This window comes from Typopeltis vanoorti, chromosome 20 (genome assembly GCF_054136105.1).
Source record: "Typopeltis vanoorti isolate ZY-2024b chromosome 20, IOZ_Tvanoo_1.0, whole genome shotgun sequence".
Lineage (NCBI taxonomy): Eukaryota > Metazoa > Arthropoda > Arachnida > Uropygi > Thelyphonidae > Typopeltis > Typopeltis vanoorti.
The window spans coordinates 90,381,604-90,394,025 of NC_143568.1; the positions used below are offsets into that span (position 1 = coordinate 90,381,604).

General features: G+C 36.1%; 1 protein-coding gene across 4 annotated transcripts in view; it reads right to left on the reverse strand.

The window, feature by feature from the left end:
- Nucleotides 1-12,422, reverse strand: part of Iml1 (GATOR complex protein Iml1) — a 414,032-nt gene that overhangs the window by 101,974 nt on the left and 299,636 nt on the right. The window lies entirely within an intron of this gene.

Below are 12,422 nucleotides of genomic sequence, written 5' to 3' on the forward strand. Positions count from 1 at the left end.
TGAACTTACGGCCTGACTTTGATGATGGAAAGATTTGTACAATGCAGATGGGTTGCACTTAAATGGATTCAGAGTTATCTGTCTAGAGAGCTTTATTCACTGAGAGTGTGGAAGTGCAAAGTTAGGAAAACTGAAGCAATTAGGACAGATGCAGATAAGCATATGTGAAGGCATCCATGAAGCAAATGAGTGTGTGAAAACCCAAAAAATGCAATCTTGAATGGAGTAGGCAATTCAGGATGTAAAGGTAGTTTAGGCCTAAAGGGATTTTCTATATACTAATACTAGAAGCATCAGGAAAAAAGAGAGAATTTTTGGCATTGGTTAGTGCAACCTCACCAAAAGTTATAGGCATTAGTATGATTTGGCTAATAGCAAATGACATAGTTACAGGGATAAAATGTGATGGGTATAGTATTTTCAGGGAGGACAGAGTAGAGAGGAAAGGGGGTGGGATATTGCTGATGAGAACAGATGAATTGCAGCCAACAAGAATAGGAGTCAGCTGGGCAGATAGCAGTTGTTTTGAGTCAATATGGTGTGAGATTGAGACCAATAGGACAAAATATAAAACTGGTTGTGGCTATAGGTCAGGAATGATGTGGAAGACATGCATTAGCAGATTAGTATGAGTACAAGTCGGGTAATTATTATGGGAAAATTCAACTTTGAAGACAGATTGAAAGGAGGAAAGATCACATGGCAGGAAGGAAATGGAATTTATACACTTACTGAGAGATAATTACTTGAAGCAGAATGTGACAGAGGGGAGCTGAGTACACGAATGTTGGATCTTGTTATAAGATCAGAAGACCTGTTCATAACTAAGATGGCTATGTTGCCTCCCGATGAACTGGGGAAAGTGATTATGTACTCTTGACTTGGTTGGGAGGTAGCAAAACATATTGGAAATTCCAGTTAAGAAGGGGTATATGTGAACTATAAGGGAGGTGATTATGATACACTTAGGAGGCAGCTTGAAGCAGTACCATGGCAAAAAGATCTGCAATAGTCCACAGTGCATGGGGGATAGTCAAGGGATATCTGGAAGAAGTAACATCACACTGTATACCCAAAGTCGGGAGGGCAAATCATGGAAGGAGTTTGATGGATAAGTAATATCATTAAGCAAGAGCTGCAAAAAACGATGTAGTGCAGGGTATATGAGGAGAAAGTTGACCAAACATGGTAAGGAATGTAAAATCAGATTAATAGAAGTTAACTGAGTAGGTGAAAGGAAATCCCAAAAGAGGTTTTTTTGGTATGTGACAAGCAGGAGGAAGAAATGATTATGGAAGGATAACTTTAATGAGTACAGATGATGGAGAGGTAAGAGACAGATGAAATTGTTGAGCTACTGAGTGATCCATTTTGCAAGGGTATATAATCCAAATGAAGATATTATGGCAGAATTGACAGGGACTGATGTAACAGAGGTTGATGAACTGGAGATACTTAGGATATATCAGAATCTGAATGCAAATACAGCTGTGGGATCGGATGGGATATTGGCTTGTATTTTAAGAGAATGTGCGGGGGAATTGGCGATGTCTTTGACCAGGCTGTTTAATTTAAGTCTCAGCTGTGACAAAGTCATAAGAAAGTGTTGGGAGGGCAAAATAATTCCTTTGCATAAAGGAGAATCTAAGTCTATAACAGAAAAATAATAGACCAATCAGTATTTGATGAGTGGTAGTAAAAGTACTGGAACTAGAAAAGTTTATCAAAAAGAAAATTCAAGAATGGGTGGATAAGAATATGATACTCTATGAGGAACAGCATGGATTTGTGAAAGGTCATTGATAAGTAATCTACTAATTTTTTATAATAGACTGACAGCTGAGTTGAATAAAAGAAATGGCTACATGATGATTCTACTGCATTTTGCAAAGGCATTTCGCAGAATACCAAATGTAACTCTGTTATGCAAATTAGAACAAATGTGGAATTATATATTACACTGGTTATGTGGATAAGAGGGTGGCTGCTGGACAGATATCGAAAAGTTGTATATAGAGGGGCAGAATTCATGTTGGAGGTTTAATGGAATAATTATCAGCACTGAGAAAGGATTAAAAATAATTTTAATACTTCCAATATTTTGTCTCTGTCAGAGAGACATCTTCAGAGATTACAAAAATTTTTTTGTAACAACACACACACACAAAAGCAATATAGTAGTGAGTAAAACTAAAGTCCTATCTAGGTGGTGCGCCCTCTATGGGCATTTGCAGGTGGCCTAGTTTCACTGGAACAAAGATTGTGGGCTCTATTGGTTAGAGCCAACAATTTTTGTTCCAGTGAAACTTCCCTTTCAACTGAACTCACACACATACACAACACCTTCCTTTCCAATGGCTACAATGACTACAGGATTAAAAAAATAATCAAATCCTTCCCCATTCCCCAACCACCTCTTCAGAAGAACTACAGAAATGCCATCACCATACTTTACATCTGTGGTACATCAGAAAAAATAGCCAGATCATTAAAAAAGTACAACCTCCATACAACTTTTAAGCCCTACCGTAAACCTGCTACCCTTATCCGTTCCACCAAAGACCAGCTCCCTCCTCTCTCAGTGCCTCGAGTATAAAGAGTACCTTGTGCCTGTAAACTGGCTTACTTTGGACAGACAGGCAGGTCAGCATCCATTTGGTTAGAAGAACACAGATCTTACATCTGCAACATGATTATGGTTAATCTGGCCTTGCAGACCATGTTTAGGATTCTACCCACACGATCTCCTGGAAAAAAATGACCATGCTCCACCATAGTAAATTCAAAAGAGAAAGATGTTTTTTGAATCTGCATCGGCACTCAGGAATCAACCTAATTTAAACAAATACAGTTGCATTAAACTTTCCAAAATTTGGGAAACATTAATTATTAGAGATCCCTCTTTACATCCTAAGAATGCGAGCTTTGAATCTTTGAACATAATGTTTTTTGTAGTATTAATTACTGTGTGATGTATATTGATTAATTTTACTTTGTAATCTAGTACAGTGATAATTGAAAGTTCTTTATTCTGTATGATGATCATTATGTTAAATAAACCTTTTGCTCTTATTAATTTGGTTGCCTGTGTCTAAGAATCTGATGCACCACTCAAATTATTTGGATCTAAGCAGGAGGTAATTGTTAATTAAGACCATGACTGCAAACATGGTTGATTATAGAAGGTAATGATAATTGTTAACTTAGTATAGAAATAGATTCGATTAACCACGTGCAAATCTGAAGGTTCACTTCTTGACCGTGAAGTTTTTCCAATCTAAGGGTTCTGGGTGGCACAGCGGAACAAATAAATTTTCCCAGAACCTTAAGAGAAGTTAACTTCAGAAGCTTGTTACTAAGGAGTTGGCTTAACCTTGAGACAATCTCTTTGTAGATCAGACTCGCGCATGTGATAATCTGAGGGGCTGAAGTATATAATAGCAAGACAAAAGACAGAAACATTATAGGCGCTGCTGAGATAGGACAAATTATTCAAGAGATAGTTAAGTAAAGGAGTTAAACCATGAATATCAACTATTAACTACGACAACGACATCGTAACATTATCTTTTGCCCATACTGACAGCCTATTTAAATCATCCTGCAAGCTCTCCACATCCCTTGATTAACGATTACTCTACCTAATTTTGTATCATCAGCAAACAACTGAATATTTTCTTTCAAGTTATTTCCTATATCATTTTATGTACAAATTAAACAGCATAGGTCTGAGCACTGAACCTTGCAGCACACCACTCTGCTCCTGTATATATCACTTTTTGATATCTGTCCGGCAGCCACCCTCTTATCCATTTCACCAGTGTCATGTCCATCCCCCATTTGTTCTAATTTGCATGTCACAAAGTTCCATGTGATATTCTGTCAAATGCCTTTACAAAATCCAGAAAAACCATCGTATAGCTATTTCTTTTATCCAACTCAGCTGTTAGTCTATTATAAAAACTTTTGACAATCAGAGGCAATGTGACCACCCTCTTATCCATTTCACCAGTGTCATGTCCATCCCCCATTTGTTCTAATTTGCATGTCACAAAGTTCCATGTGATATTCTGTCAAATGCCTTTACAAAATCCAGAAAAACCATCGTATAGCTATTTCTTTTATCCAACTCAGCTGTTAGTCTATTATAAAAACTTTTGACAATCAGAGGCAATGTGACCACCTCGGTTATGAATATCTCTTCTGATCCTATGGCCAGATCTAATACTCTCCAACCCCTAATCCCTCCCATCACATGCTGCCTTAAGTGATTATCTCTTCTTAGTAGGTGAATAAATTCTATTTCCTTCCAGTCTCTATCTCCATAGTTGAAGTCCTCCAAAATAATCACTTGACCTGTACTCATTGTACTAATTTGGAGATGCATATCATCCAGATCATCTGTGGAACTCCTCGGCCTATAGCAACAACCTACTGTATATTTTGTATTACTGGCCTTAATCTCACACCAGATTGCTTCAAATGAACAGCCACCCTCCCGCCTATCTCCTATTCTTTTCAGCTGCAATTCCTTCACTATCATCAGCAGCACCCCCCTCCCATCCTATCTTATCTGAAAATATTAAACCCTTCACATTCTATCCCTAACTACATCAGTTACTGTTAGCCAAATCTCACTAATGCCTATAATATTTGGTGAGGCTTTACTAACTGATGCCAAAAACGCCTCCCTCTTGTTCTTGATACTTCTGGGATTAGTATATAAAAACTGCAGCATCCTTTTAGGCTCCTATCCATGTTTACTTTCTGAACTGACTATCCCATTCAATATTTTTGCTTGAGAGACTAGATTCCTCACTTGTCATTCTCACACTCACTTGCTTCATGGGTACCTTCATACAAACTCACTTGCTTCCACTCTAATTGCTTAAGTTTCCCTGAATTTTCGTTTCAGCATGCTCTGTGAATAAAGCTCTCTCTAGATACTTAACACGAAAACCATTTAGATGCAGTCCATCATCATTGTACAAATCCTTCTTTCTGTCAAACAGAAACCACAGGTCCACAAACCTACAACATCATTCCATCTACACAATCTACATATAGACTCATTGGCTATCAATGCCCTCCTCCTCAGTTTGCCTCTATCATAGTGTGGTAGGAGACTTACAATCTTCACCTTTCTGCCCTTTAGAGGGCATATAGCTAAAGTAGTCAGAGTAGCTTACAGGATTATTTGGTTATTGAAGAACACACTAATTTACACACTAATTGAAGAACACTGAAGCAATATAAAGCAGTGATTATTCCTCTTTATAAAGCCTTGATATGACTACATCAGGTGTTCAGGTTTGGTTGCCTGGGTTTCTTGGGGATGAATAAGTGGTGGGGGAGGATCTAGAGGTGAGTGGCCAAGAAGGTGAGTTGTCTGGAATACTCTCTAAGGATACAATGAGGGCTTGTAGGTTGCAAAAGTTGGTTTGACAGGCAAAAAAAAAGAGAGGGGAGGATATAATAGAAACATTTAAGTACTTAAAGGATGTTACAGGATTAATGCAAAGGAAATATTTCAGTAGTCAGCTAGAGGGGTCAGAACAAGAGGTCAGTCATCCCTCGAAGTTGGATAAGAGTGTGGTTAGCAAGGTGTGAGGAATACATTTTTCGCTTAGAGAGTTGTCAATGAATGGAATGGGTTGACTAAGTTGTGTGCTTTTTTTCTCTGTTAATGGTTTCAATCAGTGGTATGATAGATATTGTGCTGATAGTTTGGGTCTCCCAAAGTGAGTATTAGGACTCCATGGAGGTGTCCATGAAATAATAATAATATAAATATAAAATTTGACTGACAGCATACAAATGACATAACCTTTGTTAGTCCTTACTGTTTTGTATACTAATTTGTATGTTTACACCTGAAGAAATCCTGTACAATTAGGATCAAATGTCATGCTGTCAATTAAAATAAATGTTATCTTATCCCAGCATTCTGTCTTATAAACTCTTAGTCACATACTCATGAACTGGCAAAATCTACATGTGTGTGTGTGTGTATGTTAATTGTGTCATTAGCCAATGTCTGTCCCTATCCACAGAAACTGCTTATACTGAAAGATAAAAAGCAAAAAAAAAAAATAATACTAATAATAATAATTAAAACTGCTATATAGGTTGCTGAACTTTATACCAAATTAAATTAGGTCTGATCGAACTGTCTGATTCACACTTCGATCTGTTACTTACAGTATTCTACCAATGCTATCAGCATAATTTTAATTAAACGAGATATGCATATTTCAGCTAGCTAAATTTATAGAAAGAATTCACAATGCAAATTTATTACATATGTAATCATCATGAATTTTAACATTGTAGCCATTGATCAAAAATGATTCTGAAGTGTATGACAGAGTTGAAATAACAAACACAAGAAGCCCAAGTCATCAGTCATCAATTATCTTCTTTAAGAAGTGTGATAATCCTTCCTTCTCAGAAGAAACTCAGATTAGCTTACGTTCAGTCAACTCAGAGTGATAGTGAAAGCAAGAAACAATATTTCTTGTTTTTTAGATAAAATTAGATACACTATATATTCTATATGTTTACATATAGAATATATATTTACATTTCTAGCCCATTGTCATTAATGCAAGGACAAAATAAGAGAAACTTCCAATTTTTTTATTAATTAATGGGGAAAAAAATTTCATGATTATTAATCGAAAATTTCATGATTATTAATTCACTGTTGTGTCAGAGGCTGATAGCCCTTCACTTATTCCTATCTTGTGCACCTCTAAAAGATCTGTATGAAACTTTTGTCTGTTCAGTGTACATGATGTAGTCATGTCTTGGTTGGCCTCTTCTTTGCTGTAGTTTTCCTGACATGTTCATATTGGTCAGTCCTCCTTTCAGTCATTTTGCTATTCCTGATCTCATTCAGCAATCTTCTTTAATGGTTTGCTGTTTTCGAGTACAGACAATCCCCAACTTATATAAGGTTACATTTGGCAAACTTTACATAGCTTGAATTTTGCATATGTTGGATTTAACCCCCATCTGTTAATCATAGCCTATTACTTATGGGTTTAAAGTATGTATATGGAATCTTGCATTAATGTGTTTTAAAGGTTATTTCATTCACAGGATACACACACATATAGTTAGATTTCAGTTAGTAATTATTAATTCAAAGTAATATAAATACTATAATATTATAAGTAATATTATATTATATAAGTAATATTATATTATATAAGTAATATTATAAGTAATATAAATAACAAAGTATAAATACTATGAGAAAACAGGGGAAAAAAAAGGTTTAATTTGGCCATTCAACCTTCTGTATGAAATTATCAAGAGATTACTGAAAGGTGACTTCTTTCTTCTTTTTCATAAAGCTCTCAATAACAAGTTAAAGCTTCATCTATTTCTCTTTGCACTTTTAAGACTATGAGGTATTAGGATCCATCATCCAATTGTTTTGTGCACCTTTATACTGATGTCAAAAATGTGTTTATCTGTATTATCCAGAAATTTTCATTACAAAGAAGCGTTTATGTTACAGAATCATCGTGTTTAAGAATGCTGCATGTGGTAAGGATATTTTTAATGCTTGCTGTAAAACAAAAATCAATTCCAAAAATTTTTAAACATGTAGTAGGACACATTCTATACTTGGAACAGAATTTTATAAGAGGTAACTATCAGAAATAGTGCCAGATAATTACTTTTTTTTCCTTTATAATTTTCATTTTCATCTCCAGATTAATTTTGGTGTGTTTATGCATGGATTAATTTTCATTTCTGTTCGTTTTTTCACTGATATTTCACATATTCTGAGGTTTAGTATTGTATTTGTGCTTTTCCACTTCTGAATCATTATTGTTTCTCAGCTATTATCTTTCTAGTTTGGACATGTATCCAATATTGTTCAAAGAAAGAATTTCAAGCCATTGTTCATTAAGCTAAATGTTCTGTCCTCAGCACATCTTAGTGAATTTAGCTTTTTTTGGTATTGGGATGAGTATAGGTTTAAGCAAGATACCATTAAGAAAAAATATTTTGTTAACCAGATGATATCACTCTCTCCTACATTTTTAGCATTTCATTTGTAACTAAATCTAGACTTCATTTTTCTTTAATTTTTTTAATTGCTTTTCTTACTTCAGTTAGAATTGGACCATCAAGAATACTTCCTGTATTTGTTCGTATTAGCTTTCAGTTTTGTCATCTGTTCATCTCAGATAGGGATATATCTGTAATAGGCATAAAGTGGTGTGATATTTAACTTAACTATAATTCTGTCTGAGATGGGTCAGAAGCCATTTAAAGATTCTGAAGTGTAGCTATCCATTATAATTTCTGTTTCATTTTCATACCAGCTTCCACCTGAGTAAATGAAAAAAGGTACCAGTAGATGTTGGAAACCAAAAAGGGTTTATACATCATTCTTGTGACTTTTACTTCTGAAAGTAATCCTAGCCTTTTCTTTGTAATTTGAAATGGATAAGTTCACAGGGGTCCTAACCAGACCTGTGCCTTGCTTTTCCTTTATGTGCACTGTCATAGTGCTCTTAGAATAATACATGATGGGTTTCCAAGTCCTTTTTCTTTGCCAGTTTATATTTAACTGTTTTTAAGGGTTCCTTATAATAATATTGCACAGTAAGTATCATAACGGCCTGTAAAAGCAAAGCCTGAAATAAATTTTTTGTGTGTTAATTTTGTCCTAATTATGCTGGGCTGAAAGTGCAAATTTTTATTATCAAAGAATTTTGTTCAAAATGATTGTTTTCACGAAACCACTATGTTATAAACAAATCATATGAATCCAATCTTAAAAATTTTTCTGTTGGTTCAAAATTAACTTTTATTTATTGTTTTTTCATAATCCTAGAAATTATTTCAGAGAAGGCTTAAAATGTCCATAATTGAATGGTTTTTATTTACAGGAAACAACAAAACACACCTTTACACATATCAGAAAACTCGTGATATTCTGAAATAGTTATCTATGCTTCAGGTTACATTTCACTCTAACAACTTTTCCAGAAGACACACCTTTACAAGTTTAACTAAATGGGAACCAAACTATATCATTAATCATTATATATCATTAAAAGTATCATTAAATTTCATAATATGCATTTAATGGGGGGGAAAAACCTACAATTTTTACAATTATTTTCAATTTTCTGCCAACAAGAAAATCATCATTACACACTTTGTTTACACAGAAAATGAAAACACTGAATAAAGGATTATGTTCCATGAAGAAGAAAATAATACATATTTCAAAAGAAAGAAATTAAATTCACTGCTATCGCTTATATTCCAATGGATTTATGAAGTAGCTACAATTTCACTTTTGTTTTAATATTATTATTATTTCCTGACCTCCGTGGAGTCACAAGAATCATTATGGGAAGTCAGTGCTATACAACACAGTTTGCCATATAACTCCTTAAACTCATCCATCATTTGAACTTTCATTATCCTCATGCACAATTCATTCCATGCTCCTACCACTCTCCATGAAAAAAAAACTTACTTCACATCTTTTTACTCACTACTTACTTTTGCAACTTCCAGGAATAGCCTCCAAGTTACTTCCCCTTGTTCTACCATATGAAAAATCTCCACAGTGGCAATCCAATAATAATCTTTCACCAGATTAAATATCTCAATCATATTTCTCTTAGTCTTTTAAACTCCAAACTCTCTAGTTTGCATGCCTTCAAGTCTATCTTCATGTCTTCTTGCTCGGTCTCCTCATGTCTGAGAACTCGTGCCTCTAGCCATAATGTCTCTCCATTTCTTTCTTCTTTTGTTTCAGCAGTAGTCAACTCCAAAGTAAGTCCAGTGATCTTTTTATTCTGGTCCAACCATCTTGGTCTCGGGTGTCCTCTTTTTCTTTGACCTTCCACTTTGTCCTAAATGATAAGTTTTTCCAGAGTGTTATTTTCATGTCTTGAAATGTGACCAAAATATTTGAGAATTCTTTCATTTACAATGACAGATAACTGCCTCTTGATTTTTAGTTGACTTATTATATTTTCATTAGACCTTTTGTCCACCCAAGACATCTTGTCCATATCTTTCTTGTGGAGTGTCCAAGATTTAGCACTATAAATGAAAATCGAAAACACCAAGCTATTGACCAATCCTGATTTAATGGTGATAGAAATGTTTCTGTCTTTCTATATTTTCTGCAATTGAACCATTGATGACCTCGTCATAGTAATTCTTCTTTTAATTTCTGTTTGACATCTACTCCTGGTGCTTATCAGAGCTCCAAGAAAATGAATTCATCCATCTTCTCAAGGTCAATGTTGTGGGCAAAATTGAAATTTTCATCTTTGATCATTTTTATGTTTTTTATTTTTATTTTATTTTATTTTTTTTTATTGTTGGTTATCTTCATGACCAACAGTATATAGTCCTGATATCATTGTTGTTATCTGTCTCTGCACCTTCTCCAAGATTATTTCACACCATTCAAATCCTAATGACCAAATCTGTGCACAAAAATTCAGATGTGTTCTGATCAATCTGATCCATCATCATCAATCTGATCCATGGCCCAAGATTCCTTACTTCTTACACACCAAATAAATGTACACAGGTACAGTGGTACCTTGGATTGCGAGTAACTTGGTCTGCGAGTGTTTTGCAAGACGAGCGAAAATTTTTAATAAATTTTAACTTGATAAATGAGCAAGATCTTGCAATATGAGTATTACCTACATGCTTTGTCTGCCGAGTGTCACGTGATCACAAGCTGCTCAGGATTGTTGGTAATCGTCTCGCATGCTCGGTCTCAGTTGGCACACCTCATTCGTATAGTCAACATTCGTGCTAGCGTTGTGACCACGTGTGTATATGTGTGTGCATAAAGCATTTTTTTATTTTGTATCCAAATGTAGTGACTGTTCTTTATTAACTGTACTACGACAATGGCCCCAATGAAGAAAAGGATTGAAAAGGAAGGTGGTAAGAAGAAGGAGATGATTACGGTGGAAGTTAAGAAGGAAATCATCGGGAAGCACGAACAAGGTATGCAAGTGGTCGCCATCACAAGATTTTATAAGAAGCCTACGTCAATAATTTGCTCAGTATTAAAGAAGAAAGAAGAACTAAGGGGGCTAGATGTAGCCAAAGGAGTCACAAGAGTATCAAAGCAACGGTTACGTATTCTGGAAGATGTAGAAAAGTTGCTTTTGCTGTGGATAAACGAGAAGCAACTAGCAGGTGATACTGTGACCGAGAACCTGATCTGTGAGAAGGCAAAGGCCTTGTATGCCGACCTCGTAAGTAAACTGCCAGGAACGTCTACAGAAAACGAAGTAGGCTTCAAGGTGAGTAGGGGATGGTTTGATAACTTTAAGAGGAGAAGTGGCATCCATAGTGTTGTGAGGCATGGAGAGGCTGCGAGTTCGGACGCAACGGCAGCTGAGGCATTCATTGCCGAGTTCCAGAAGCTCGTGGTTTCCGAGTGTTACTTGCCTCAGCAAGTTTTTAATTGTGATAAGACGGGGGCTTTTTTGGAAAGAGATGCCAAAGAGGACCTACATTACAGCAGAAGAGAATGCAATGCTTGGTCACAAGCCCATAAAAGACCATCTCACCCTCTTGCTGTGTGCTAATGCAAGCGGTGATTTCAAAGTCAAGCCCCTGCTCATGTATCATTCTGAGAATCCATGAGCCTTCAAGAAATGCAAGGTGCAGAAGAGAGAGTTAAACATTATGTGGAGGTCCAACAGCAAGGCTTGGGTCACTCGTATCTTGTTCGTTGAGTGGATTAATGAAGTCTTCGGTCCTGCAGTCAAGAAATACCTTTTAGAAAAAAAATTGCCACTCAAAGTCTTGCTGGTTATGGATAATGCTCCTGCTCATCCTCCAGGCCTTGAGGACAACTTACTGGAAGAATTCGAGTTGATTAAGGTCAAGTTCTTTCTTCCCAACACTACTCCATTACTCCAGCCCATGGATCAGCAGGTCATTTTGAACTTTAAAAAGCTTTACACCAAGGCACTATTTCAGTGATGCTTCGAGGTGACCGAAGGAACTAATCTTACCCTCCGAGAGTTTTGGAAAAATCATTTCCACATCGTAAACTGCATCAAGATCATCGATAAAGCCTGGGATGGGGTCACCAATAGAACCCTTAATTCTGCTTGGAGAAAACCGTGGTCTGATTGCATCGAGGGGTTTGCTCATGAACAGGAGCTGCCAGTTGTCTATGAAATTGTGTCCTTGGGGAAGACCATGGGACTGGAGGTGAATGAGGATGACATTCAAGAGCTGGTGGAGGAACATGGCAAGGAGTTTACCACCGACGAACTGATGAATCTGCATCGCAAGCAATAGCAAGAGGTTATGGAGGAGATCTCGTCTGAGGAGGAGGAGAAAAAGACGGAGACATCCCTATCTTCAAATGAGATTAGGGAGGTGTGTAA